Genomic DNA, 13,451 nt, shown 5'->3' with positions numbered 1-13,451 from the left:
TAGGGCGCGCTCTATAGGCAGTAGCAGTGTTAGGAAGACTTGCCTAAGGTCCCCTACGCACGCAGTTAATAAACAGCCTGTCTAACTCTGGAGTTATTTTATGGATTGAAGAGTTAACTTAACCAGTTCGGCCTTTCTGGACGAGCTTTCTCGTCCAGAAAGGCACTGCTGCTTTCAATGCGTGGTGCGCGCGATTGGGCACGCCGCCCGCCGCTAGCCCCCCGATCAGTGAATGGGAATATAATTCCCATTCACCGATCTAACTTCCCCACAGAAATACCGACGCTTTCTCTCCAGAGAGCGTGGTATTTCTGCCCCCTGGAAACAACTCCTCTAAATTTTGGTTCCTGGATGCGAGATCGTTCGCATCCAGGACTTTTCTCACTGTGGCCATCTTGTGGCCAAATAGTAAACTGCACCCACATACATTTTTAACCACTCTACCCCCGCCCGTACGAATTTCTCCGTCCCTTTTTCCATCCTTTAGCCCCCAGGGACGGAGAAATCCATACTTTGCGCACTTCCGCCGCTGCCCGCGCTCCCGCTCGTAAACACGCCGCCCGCCGCTAGTAAACATGCCGCCGCCCGCTCGCCCGGAGATCAATGAACGGGAAAATCCATTCCCGTTCGTTGATCTAAGCCCCGCAATGATCTGCTGCTCTCCGATGGGCAGCGCGATCATTGTGAAAAAAAACTCACGTGTCCAGCCTCCTTATACTTCCTCCGAGCGTCCGGAAGGACGCTTAGAGGTCGCATTAGACAAAAAGTTACTGTTGCCATCTTGTGGCCAAATAGTAAAACTACACCCTAAAAAATTTTCAAACACAAATGAATTAGTTATACACAAAAAATGAACTCATTACCTCCCACACTCCCCATTTTTTTTTTTTTTTGTAATGAAAAAAAAATAAAAAAATTTTCAATTAAAAAAATACATAAATAGTTACCTTAGGGACTGAACTTTTTAAATATTTATGTCAGGAGGGTACAACACTGTTACTTTATAAACTATGGGCTTGTAATTAGGGATGGACACAAAACTGAAAAAAAATGCACCTTTATTTCCAAATAAAATATTGGCGCCAAACATTGTGATAGGGACATAATTTAAATGGTTTTATAACCGGCACAAAAGGGCAAATAAATTTCATGGGTTTTAATTACAGTAGCATGCATTATTTAAAAACTATAATGGCCGAAAACTGAAAAATAATTAATTTTTTCCCACATTTTTCCTATTTTCCCATTAAAACACATTTAGAATAAAATAATTTTTGGCATAATGTCCCACCTAAAGAAAGCCTAATTGGTGGCGGAAAAAACAAAATATAGTAGTTCATTTCATTGTGATAAGTAATGATAAAGTTTAGACGAATGAATGGAAGGAGCGCTGAAAGGTGAAAATTGCTCTGGTGCTCAGGGGGTAAAACCCCTCAGTGGTGAAGTGGTTAATTAAAGAATTTGCTTATTTTACATGTAAAATAAGCAGTTTCCCTCCCACACCAAAAATTACCAACATACATTTTTTATTAAAATTTTTTTTTAAAAAAATACAATTAAAAAAAAAAAACAACATAAATAGTTACCCAAGGGTCTAAACTTTTTAAATATGCATGTCAAGACAGTATGTTATTATATTATTTAAAATTATAAGCTTATAAATAGTGATGGACACAAATTCAAAAAATGCACCTTTATTTCTAAATGGAATATCGGCACCATAAATTGTGATAGGGACATCGTTTAAATGGTGTAATAAGCGGGACAGATGGGCAAATAAAATACATGGGTTTTAATTACGGTAGCGTATATTAATTTCAAACTATAATGGCCAAAAACTGAGAAATAATGAATTTTTTTCATTTCTTTCTTAATCTTCCTGTTAAAATGGATTTAGAAAAAAATAATTCTTAGCAAAATGTACCACCCAAAGAAAGCCTAATTAGTGGCGGAAAAAACAAGATATAGATCAATTCATTGGGATAAGTAGCAATAAAGTTATAGGCTGTAACGATTGCGGAATCGTCTCCGTGGTCAGCGCACCAGACGTGCGCTGACACGGCGGATTTCCTCCACAAACGTATAAATTTGCAGGAACCCAGCAGTAGGTGCAATGCACCTGCAGAGGGAAATTCCTGTCGGCAGGTGGAGCTGTGGAGTGCAGAAGAACAGCTCCTCTGCCCCACCACACACGCCAGACAGGAATTGCACGAAGGGAAGAAATGCAATAGCAAGAGAAGCGATTGAGAGTGAGCACAGAGACAGATTGTGTGTGTGTGCATAAAATTAGTCGCCAACCCGCGACTGTGCACACACCACAGCAGATAAGAAGCAGGAACGCGATCGCGAGAGGTGCGATCGCCAGACGTGACACAAGGTTACAGCAAGGCGGAGCACGAGAGTAGCAAAGGCACAGCAAATAATACAATGAGGAGATATGGAAAATAACAAACGCTAGCTAACCGCGAACACCGCACTCATTCGCAACAGTGCACGCGGTTATGCGCGGTCTCCACGTGATAAGCACAATAGAGACAAGCACGCCTAACTAACCATCGACAGACAAACATGAAACAGAGGACGCGACGCTTGCTTAACGGTTACCTCACCGAGCCTCCAGCAAGCGGTCGTAGCGGACAAGACAGACACACGAAAACAGGGACAAGCGAGAGATAGGATCCACAGCACTAGCGAGAAGCGAGTGCGATCCAGGTACAGAGTAGCAGAACAGAAGGATCCACAGCACTAGCGAAAAGTGGCTAGCGCGATCCCAGAAGACAGAACAGAAGGATCCCCAGCGCTAGCGAAAAGTGGCTAGCGCGATCCCAGGAGACAGAACAGAAGGATCCCCAGCGCTAGCGAAAAGTGGCTAGCGCGATCCCAGGAGACAGAACAGAAGGATCCCCAGCGCTAGCGAAAAGTGGCTAGCGCGATCCCAGGAGACAGAACAGATGAGGTAGGCAGAAACAACCGCTGTTCCAACCTACACTCCAGACTCAATCAGAAGGATCCACAGCCGCTAACGCTAGGGCTTGTGCGATCCAAACACAAGACAGACAGACCAGGCAAAACAGATAATGCAATCCTAACTGCACTAGGGAACCTGCCTAGTGCATTCCCACGAATTACACTAAGATAACTTTAACAAACAGGAATGGCTGACACTCCAGGAGTGTCCATCAGGAACAGACCATGAAAGGGAAATGTCCAGCAAAGCATTCTGGGAGCAGAATGCTTTTATAGTGCCAGTCATCAAAAGAAGGCAGGTAACGGATTTGCATGACTAATGTATGCAAATCCCTCAGCAACACAAGCTGCACAACTGACAGAAGGTCTCCTTTCCAGAGTCCTGCAGCAAGCAAAGGTAAACAATGGTCAAAAGGCTGCCTGCCTGCGCAGGCAGCTGAGCGGATTCTCACATAGGCGAATGAATGGGAGGTGAACGTTGCTCGGATGCATGAGATTTTCGGCACTGCGGCGCTGAACCGGTTAAAGACAGAAGAGTTAACTTTAGGTTTGCCTGAGGTAAAATGTTTCCTGAATACTACATGACTCATCACCATGGTGATAACTCTAGAAACGTTATTAAAGACAGGAGATTAGTGAATTGAGGCCAAAGTCTTAAAGAAACCTTTTTGATGAGAAACAGTTCATTTCTGCAATATAGCACTGTATTGCCTAAGAAACAAAGACTGTGTTCAAGTTACAGCCCAGTGTTATAGAACGGTGTCACCAGAAAGTGAGTGGCCTCTGCCAAGTGCCCCAGTTATTGTGTGTGAGCTCGCCCGCCAGTAAAAAAGGTTTTACTGCTGGCAGGTGATGTAGCTGCTGCATGGTTTTTGGCAGTTGGAAACAGCTGTAAACAGCTATTTCCCACAATGCAACAAGGTTCTCTGACAGGAAACTGCCAGGAGTACCACGGTCCTCAGAGTTTCTTGTGGGAGGGGTTTCACCACAAAATCAGCCATACAGAGCCCCCTGATGATCCGTTTGTGAAAAGGAATAGATTTCTAGTGTAAAAGGGGGTATCAGCTACTGATTGGGATAAAGTTCAATTCTTGGTCGGAGTTTTACTTTAAAGTCACCACATAAGAAAATTTAAAGTACGGTAATTAATGCTCTGCTAAAGTACCAGGCCTATGTAAAGAGAAATACAGTTTGAATTAAAGTTGAACCTAAGAAGTTTAGTCAGTTAGTTATAGCAAGACTGTTATCTTAACAACAAGGAGGAGGAGATGTGATGCACTTTGAGTATGCAGAGAGTTGGAGAATTGCAGCTTCTACTAAAGTGACTTAAGTTAACCGGAACCTGTTCTCCATGTGTGACAACTACTTCAGCTGGAATGTCATCTAGTAAGGAGTCTAAGTGATAAAGAGAAGGAATCAAACAAAGTTGTTCTACAAGTGTTGCAATTGCATAAGTGACAGCGCCAGTTAACAAAACGTTTAAACAGTATAAATAAAGAGCGGTTCTACCTTGCAAGAGAGCGGTGTTCCACCAAGGTGCATTGGTTTGTTTTATTTCATTTACCCCTTATTGGTTTGTTTGGTTATTTTTATCTTATTATTATTTTATTTAGGGTCACAGTATAGAGAGTCTGAGAAGTCCTCCGAGCCACAGAGAGAGAAAGTTATTTCAGTGCCATCATAAGAAAAAGTAAAAGTTGCTTCAGTACCACCGTAAAGAGGAACTTTACCCCTCCCCCTTAGGTTTTGCTGAGCAATATAGCTTGGACTTGCTACAAGGGACTGAGACTTTATAGAACTGGAATTGCTCAGTAGACCAATTCTTACCCAAGCCCCTATGCCTCAGTATATGGAACTGTGATAACAAGTGGTGTATTGAGTAGCGGTTGGAGAGTGTAAGAAAAAGAAGAAATATTTATTGTAGCTAAATTGTATTTAGGAAGTGTATAAGTAACCTGACTTTTGTTGCGGAGCTTTTAGCGGTGCACCGGCTGTGAAGAGGAGAAGATAATCGTGACCTATAATGTGCAAGGGAATAGTATATTTGTAATGATAAGTATACTGGTTGAGTGAAGTTACCAGTTGACCACAGTTAGGTCACAAATAAATCCTTGATATTCGCATTTCAGTCAGTGTCTGGTGCATAACCGGCCTTTGACCTGAGCTACCAGAGCAGGCGCTCAGGACGCCGGCTTTCAAGGGGGCACCTATAGCTGGCTACCTATACCGAGGGCACCTACACCTGACTTCCTATACTGGAATCCCCTATAGCTGGCTACCTATACTGAGGGCACCTACACCTGACTTCCTATACTGGGGGCACCTATAGCTGGCTACCTATACGGAGGGCACCTACACCTGACTTCCTATACTGGGGGCACCTACACCTGACTTCCTATACTGGGGGCACCTATAGCTGGCTACCTATACTGAGGGCACCTACACCTGACTTCCTATACTGGGGGCACCTATAGCTGGCTAACTATACTGAGGGAGGGCACCTACTCCTGGCTACCTATACTGGAGGCACCTATGCCTGGCTACCTATAGGGGGAGACATACAACTGAATTCTTATACTGGGGCACATATGCTTGGCTACCTATATTGAGGGTACCTACACATAAGATCCTATACTGGGGGCAGCTAAATCTGGCTACCCACCTATACTGAGTCTGGGGTGTTTTTTTTTTTTTGGGGGGGGGGGGGGGAGCACACTGCTGCTAAAACGCATGGTGCACATTGTCGGTGCTGTGCTATCATTCCAAATTGGGGGGGGGGGGGTAACTGTCCCACTGATTGTTTTTATTAATGTTCCTGAAAGGTTCTAGCCTTCATTCCTTAATTTTTAAGTGTTTCCGAATAATGCACTAATTTTGTGGTTATATTAATAGTATTTTCTCTATTATACATATGTGGTGTGTCCTGGAGATCTGAGCATTTGGTGTGATGTGTCACGACTTCAAGGAGGTTGGGAACCCCTGTCCTAGGAGGTAACTCAGGGGAAAAGGTGAATTGCATATGGGCCTGTGTGTGTGTGTGTGCGCATGCGCAAAGAGGATGAAGGGGGGCACAAAAATTAGGTTTCGCTCAGGGCGCTATGAAACTTAAGGCCCGCCCTGGTCTGGTGGAATCCCTTTCAGTCGGGGCTGAACACAGGGATAAATCGGCTTACACAAGACGCAGCACTGGAGCAGGCAAACAGTACAGTTTTTTGCTGCCCTACTATGAGGGGGAAGGGGGGATTTGTATAGGGGTGTGTGTTTTACCAGCCACATGGGGGGATTTGGATCCAAGGTTGGGGCCCCATGCTAATTTCACGGAGAGGGTCCCGTGGGTTGTCGCTACACTCAGGCTTCAACTTACATTGTTTTAACCAGAAACTCTGCCATCCTCTGCTGTTGTTCTGTTGCTGCTTATAATGATGCACGCTTGAAGCTTTGGAGGGCCACATATAATGGCTAGGAGGCCCGCATTCGGCCCGCCGGCCTTGTCTTTGACACCTGTGGTGTAGGATATTAAGATATAATTTTGGCACAGAATTTGAAACTGTTTTTAGTTCTTATAAAATCTCCCTCTAGCCAGCTGGCCGACCCATCTAAATGTGCCAAGAGATAACAAAGATAACAGAATAAAAGTAGTACATTACAGCTTCAAGGACAAAAGGGTTTTCCTTAAAGGGATACTGTAGGGGGTTGGGGGAAAATGAGTTGAACTTACCAGGGGCTTCTAATGGTCCCCTGCAGACATCCTGTGCCCATGCAGCCATTCACCGATGCTCTGGCCCCGCCTCTGGTTCACTTCTGAAATTTCAGACTTAAAGTCTGAAAAACACTGCGCCTGCGTTGCCATGTCCTCGCTCCTGCTGATGTCACTAGGAGTGCACGGTGCAGGCACACACCATATTGGGCCTGCGTAGTACACTCCTGGTGACGTCAGCAGGAGCGAGGACACGACAACGCAGGCACAGTGGTTTTCTGACTTTAAAGTCTGAAATTCCAGAAGTGAACCGGAGGCAGGGCCGGAGCATTGGGGAGTGGCTGCGCGGGCACAGGATGTCTGTGGGGGAACATTAGAAGCCCTGGGTAAGTTCAACTCATTTTCCCCCGACCTCCCTACAGTATTCCTCTAAAGGAAACCAGAGATGAGAGATACTTTACTTTTTTATTCATACCTGGGGCCTCCTCCAGGCCCATGGGCACGGATCGCTCCCACGCCGCTGTCCTCCTCTGCCTGCAGCTCCGGTACCGGGTCCCTGCACTTCAGCCAGTCATGGTCATTCTGCGCAAGAGAAGTGCGCTCTTTACGTATCTCTCCAGCAGCGGCTGGAGAAATACGTAAAGAACGCACTTCCTCTTGCGCAAACTGGCCGTGACTGGCTGAAATGACGGTACATGGAGGCAGCGGAGGACAGAGGCGTGGGAGCAATCCATGCCCATGGGCCTGGAGGAAGCCCCAGGTATGTTTAAAAAGGTAAGGATCTATTGTATTTGGTACACTTTAACCAGCTGAGCGGTCTGGACGAGCTCAGCTCGTCCAACACCGCCAGCGGCTGCCGCTCAGGCCCTGCTGGGCCGATTTTAATGAAATAAAAAGCAGCACACGCAGCCGGCACTTTGCCAGCCGCGTGTGCTGCCTGATCGCCGCCGCTCTGCGGCGATTCGCCGCGAGTAGCGGCGAAAGAGGGTCCCCCCAGCCGCCTGAGCCCAGCGTAGCCGGAACAAAAAGTTCCGGCCAGCGCTAAGGGCTGGATCGGAGGCGGCTGACGTCACGACGTCGGCTGACGTCGATGACGTCACTCCGCTCGTCGCTATGGCGACGATATAAGCAAAACAAGGAAGGCCGCTCATTGCGGCCTTCCTTGTTTATTCTGGGCGCCGGAGGCGATCGGAAGATCGCCTCCGGAGCGCCCTCTAGTGGGCTTTCATGCAGCCAACTTTCAGTTGGCTGCATGAAATAGTTTTTTTTTTATTTAAAAAAAACCCTCCCGCAGCCACCCTGGCGATTTAATCAGAACGCCAGGGTGGTTAAACACAAATGGATACTGGAGAAAAGCAGTATATCAGTCTTAATACAAAAATAGCTGTGATAAAAGTCCACTTATCTCTGTCCATAGTGATTTCAGGAAAAAAAGAAAAAAAAAACAATACTCTCAACAATCTTTCAAAGCCCCTTGTATAAAACGTATATTTTCCACATCGGTCATAGACTGCTCTCTTCCGAGTTGGACTGGCTTCGGAAGCATGCGGGCTCCCGAAGACGGGCTGCTGAACACGTGCAAGCATCCTCTCTCGAGCACTAGCACGTGCGCATTGCGGAGCCGCTGGTCTTCGGAAGCCTGAGTGCTTCTAAAGACTGCCGAAGTCTCCTGTGTTGGGAGTTTCAAATGGAGGAGCCTGCGGGGGAACAAGGGCACCGTGAGGAGAACAAGATGGTTCTCAAGAGCCCAGAACCTTCCCTCTCCTTAGGTAAGTATCTGATTTGTCTTGTTTTTTCTCGCTTCAGACTTGCTTTACAGACAACCTGTAACAAAAAACACATCCCCCGGGGGGTACTCACCTCGGTAGGGGGAAGCCTCAGGGACCCAATGAGGCTTCCCCCACCCCTGTAGCTGCAGGAAGTCCAGCGCTGGCTCCCCCGAAGTGTTCCGCAATCCTGACTCGACAAGCCTGACAAGGGCTTATAAGCGCTGATTTATTTACCTTCCCTGGCTCCAGCGGGGGCGCTGTTGCGGCTCTCCACACGGAGATTAGCAAAAATAGCTGATCTCTGTCGGGTCCGCTCTACTGCGCAGTGTGACGCCTTCGATATGTCATATCGAATGCATCATGGAGTCACAAACGCAAGTTTCTTTGCAAAACAACCAAAATGACGTTTTTGGTTTAAATCAACTCCTTTTTTCCCCCTACTCTCCTTCCTGGCTCTGTTAGCAAACACTGGCTATTTCTAATCACATAGTCTCTCTCTCATCCAACTGTGAAATTTGTCACCTAGCATTTCTGGGTAGGTATATAGCTCATCCATCAGATGAAGGGTAAATATCAGCCTGACAGAACCTCATAAACAGCAGTCTTGTCCAGACTGATCGGCCCTGATCTCAGCAGGGAATCTGACACGTAGCCCTGCTGTCCGAGCTTCAAAGACTTCTGGCCTGAGTTGAAAAAAGACACAGAAGTGATCCTTATCACTCCAGCTGGGGACTCCCAAAAGTTCAACCAACCTTAAAAACTATATTTAATAATAGGCACAGTTTTGTAATATTTCTGGTGTTACCAAGATAGCAGGTCCTTCAAATTCACTGAGTTTGTTGGACTTCATGTGACACTGGTTCTGAGAGGTTTCCTTACCAATTGGACTACAAGAACTGAAGTAAGACTGTTTTAAAATAACCCTCTAATACCCCAGGGGTCTGACCCTTCAAGTTTTATATCATTGTTATTGATAAAAAAAACCTCCATCTTGGATTATTTCTCACAAAGGCCTCAGGCCGCATGGCAATCGGTCATTCTGGACTTTGATTGCCGCATGGACTACCAATAACGGTATTTGAACTATAACAATAAGACATTCTGTTTCTTTTCATCTCTACTCTCTTTCTATCAAACCAATCTGTTCTGCCGGACAGGTTTATCTTCCTGTGGGCTAAATTAGGCTATGTGTATGTAGTTTTAGAATAAAAACTAACAATTTTATCGTTCAGTCTTGTGCCTGTTCTGGTCATCTGATTGCTGCTACAATGAATCTGCCCTCTGAAGAGTCAGTCATACTACCGCATTGTTTTATTATTTGCTTCTAAATTGTTGATGTGCTAGCTAGGTTGTAAATAACCGTTTCTTCCTTCTAGGATTAGCTAGTACCCGATTTCCTGTGCGAAATCGATAACCTTAGTTTCTCGATTGGACATACAATCGAGATTGCATCATATATGGACCCAGTAACCTTTCTTTAAACGTCACATTGCTCACAGTCTTTAAGCCTTCGAAAGTGACTATTCCTCGAACGGTGACTGGAGCATGTCGAACGTGATTGGACTGGCTACCGTATTATGATAGCATTGGGGTCTCTTAGCCCTATCAATCGGAGAATGGTAGCAGTGAATTTACCCGATTTCCAGCGCAAAATCAATATTTTTAGTTTACCGATTGTACATACAATCGTGATTGTACATGTATGGGCACCTCCCACCAATCTTAACCGTGTACTACGCACACAGTGAATTTGAACGGGGGCTGGATTGTCACACGCAGGAGCAGGAGACTTGTGCCTGTGCAGTAGAGCGACCCGACAGCGATCGGCTATTGCCGCCTATCTCCGAGGCGGAGAGCCGATACTGCACCTGCGCTGGAGCCGGTGAGGTAAATATTTACATCCCCGCTGTTACAGGAGGATTTTCGCCACCACCGTGGGACACAGGAGGACGGGGGAAGCCTCAATAGGATCCGGAGGCTTCCCTCACCCAAGGTGAGTACCCCCCAGGGGAGGTTTTTCTCATTACAGGTTTTCTTTAAAGAGGGACTGTAACGACAAAACGTCCCCTGGGGGGTACTCACCTTGGGTGGGGGAAGCCTCCGGATCCTAATGAGGCTTCCCACGCTGTCCTCCATCCGTCAGGGGTCTCGCTGCAGCCCTCCGTGCAGCGGTGACGTAATATTTACCTTCCTGGCTCCTGCGCAGGCGCTCTGACGGCTGTCGGCTCCGAAGTAGGCGGAAATACCCGATCGCCATCGGATCTGCTCTACTGCGCAGGCGCAAGTTTCCGGCGCCTGCGCAGTAGAGCGGACCCGACGGAGATCGGGTATTTCCGTCTATTTCCGTGCCGAAAGCCGCCACAGCGCCCCCGCTGGAGCCAGCAAAGGTAAATATTGAAGCTACAGTCGGCTCTGTCTCCGGCTGTTCGGAGGGCTGCGGCGAGACTCCCGTGGGACAGAGGACGGCGTGGGAAGCCTCATTAGGATCCGGAGGCTTCCCCCACCCGAGGTGAGTACCCCCCAGGGGAGGTTTTTGTTGTTACAGAGTCTCTTTAAGTGCCACTCAAATATATCATGCAAAATGTACTTATATTTATGAAAATATCCAAAACAGGAGAGGGGCACATTTTTTCCACTCTACTGCAAGGCTACAGCTGCATTAAAGGACAACTGAAGCAAGAGGGATGTGGAGGCTGCCATGTTTATTTCCTTTTACATTATACCAGTTGCCCGTCTGTCCTGCTGATCCTCTGCCTCTAATACATTCAGCCATAGCCCCTGAACAAGCATGTAGCAGATCAGATGTTTCTGACATTATTGTCAGGTCTGACAAGATTAGCTGCATGCTTGTTTCTGGTGTGATTCAGACCCCGTGGCAGGCAAATAGATCAGCAGGGCTGCCAGGTAACTGGTATTGTTTAAAACAGGGGTCTCAAACTCGCGGCCCGCGGGCCATTTGCGGCCCTCGATACAATATTTTGTGGCCCTCGCCGGCAAAAGCTTCCTTATAGTTCGCTTCAGTGCACCCAAGTAATCCGTCGCATCCCCACCGCTAAACGAGGGCTGCAGCCCCCAAATCACCCTGGGGGCAATCCACCGGCATTTCCTGGAAGGGGCAGAGCTTTCAGCTTCAGCTCTGCCCCTCCTGATGTCAATCGCCGCCTCTCCCCGCCCCTCTCTGTGAAGAAAGAGTGAGAGGGGCGGGCAGAGGCGGCGATGCGCCGCGATTGTGAAATTCCTTATGCGGCCCAGCCTCATCCTGACTTTGCCTCCTGCGGCCCCCCAGGTAAATTGAGTTTGAGACCCCTGATTTAAAAGGAAATAAGCATGGCAGCCTCCATATTCTTTTCACTTTAGCTGTCTTTTAAATTTTAACACTTTCTTTGTACAGCTCCTCGGAATATGTTGGCACTTTATAAATCAATATAAAGGACCCACTAGAGCACTCTCAACTGTGCTTTGGGATTGTGGGCAATTGTTGTGACCCAAAGTACAGCTGAGAGTGCTCTAGTTCACGTTCAAACAGCGGTATGCAGAATTGCGGCCAGTAGAGATGGGAGTGCTGCAAAATTGTGTTCAAGAGCAATTTTGCAGCGACTTTGCGAGCAATATTTAAGCTGAAATAAAGTTTTGCTGAGTTTACCATTACTACTACTACTACTACTACTACTACTACTTGCCGAGTTTACCATTGGTCCTACTTCCGGTGCTTAGCCCCACCCCCCTCGCACACAAGGTCATAGGCGCTTCTCTTATTGGAGATATACTGTAGACCCACCTTTCTGCAATGGGGCGGGGCTAATCCACAGAAGCTGTCGGAAAATTACATTGGGAGACCTGAAGTGTATTGAAAGAGAACCCGAGGTGGTTTCTAAGAATGATATCCGCACACAGAGGCTGGGTCTGTCTATACAGCCCAGCCTCTGTTGCTATGTAGTGTCCCCCCAGGCCCCCCCTGCACTCCACTATGCCTCCATAAATCACAGCCACGCTGTCAACATGCAGTGGGCTGTGTTTACCTCTGTAGTGTCACTCTCGCCGCTCCCCCGCCTCCTGCATAGCTCCGGTCCCCGCCCACGTTCCCCCCCTCCCCGCTGATTGAGCGTGTGGGAGGGGGGGGGTTACACTACATAGCAACAGAGGCTGGGCTGTATAGGCAGACCCAGCCTCTGTCCAGATATCATTCTTAGAAACCACCTTGGGTTCTCTAGAACCTGAGGTGGGGTTATGGGGGGCAGATGGGACACAGAGCCATGTCCTCTGCCTAATGACATGGCTCTGTGTCCCCCAACCGCTGCTCTCTGCCCCACCACCGCCACACTATAGCCCCCTGAGCTCAGCTACAAGATTTGTCGCTAACTCAGAGGTAAATAGAGGGAACAAAACGCCCGACAGGGGCGTTCCTGCAGGGTTTCCTGAGCTGCCACCAGGCAGCTCTCTCCCCTAGCCACGCCTCCTGCCGCTCCCCCGCCTCCCTGCACGCTGCGAGAGGCAACACAGTCTCTCAGCGCAGCTACGTGACCCAGGGGCCACTAAAGTGAAAGCGGGCTACTGCAGCCCACGGAAACAGCGGGGAGTGGCGTTTGTGGCTACCTGATTCGCTCAACCCCGCGGATCAGGTAGCCTAGTTTTTTTGTTTTGTTTTTTGAACCCACCTCCGGTTCTATTTAAAGCCCTGTTCACAAATAATTCTGTTGCCAAATAATTCTGCATGTCAGCTCACTGCCCATACAGTTCTATGGGCCTGTTCACAGTACTACACTATTCTAACTCGCTGCATGCAGGCTTTGTATTAGAGTCTGTGTCCAGTCTCTATTGCAGTTTATAGTCATTATAATGCGTGTGCGCTATGCCACTGGCCACTGTGAACCTAGCCTTAAAGTGAACCAGAGACGAAGCACCCTCATGTATTTTACCATATACTGTATATCAGTGGGAACATTAGAGAAAACACCTACCCTGCTCTCTGTTTCATTCTTCACTGCTCAGCCTGCTTGTTATCAGCCCTGATAAAATCC

Source organism: Hyperolius riggenbachi, chromosome 6, assembly GCF_040937935.1.
Source record: "Hyperolius riggenbachi isolate aHypRig1 chromosome 6, aHypRig1.pri, whole genome shotgun sequence".
NCBI lineage: Eukaryota > Metazoa > Chordata > Amphibia > Anura > Hyperoliidae > Hyperolius > Hyperolius riggenbachi.
The sequence above is the reverse complement of the archived record's forward strand: the minus strand, read 5'-3'. Positions refer to the sequence as shown.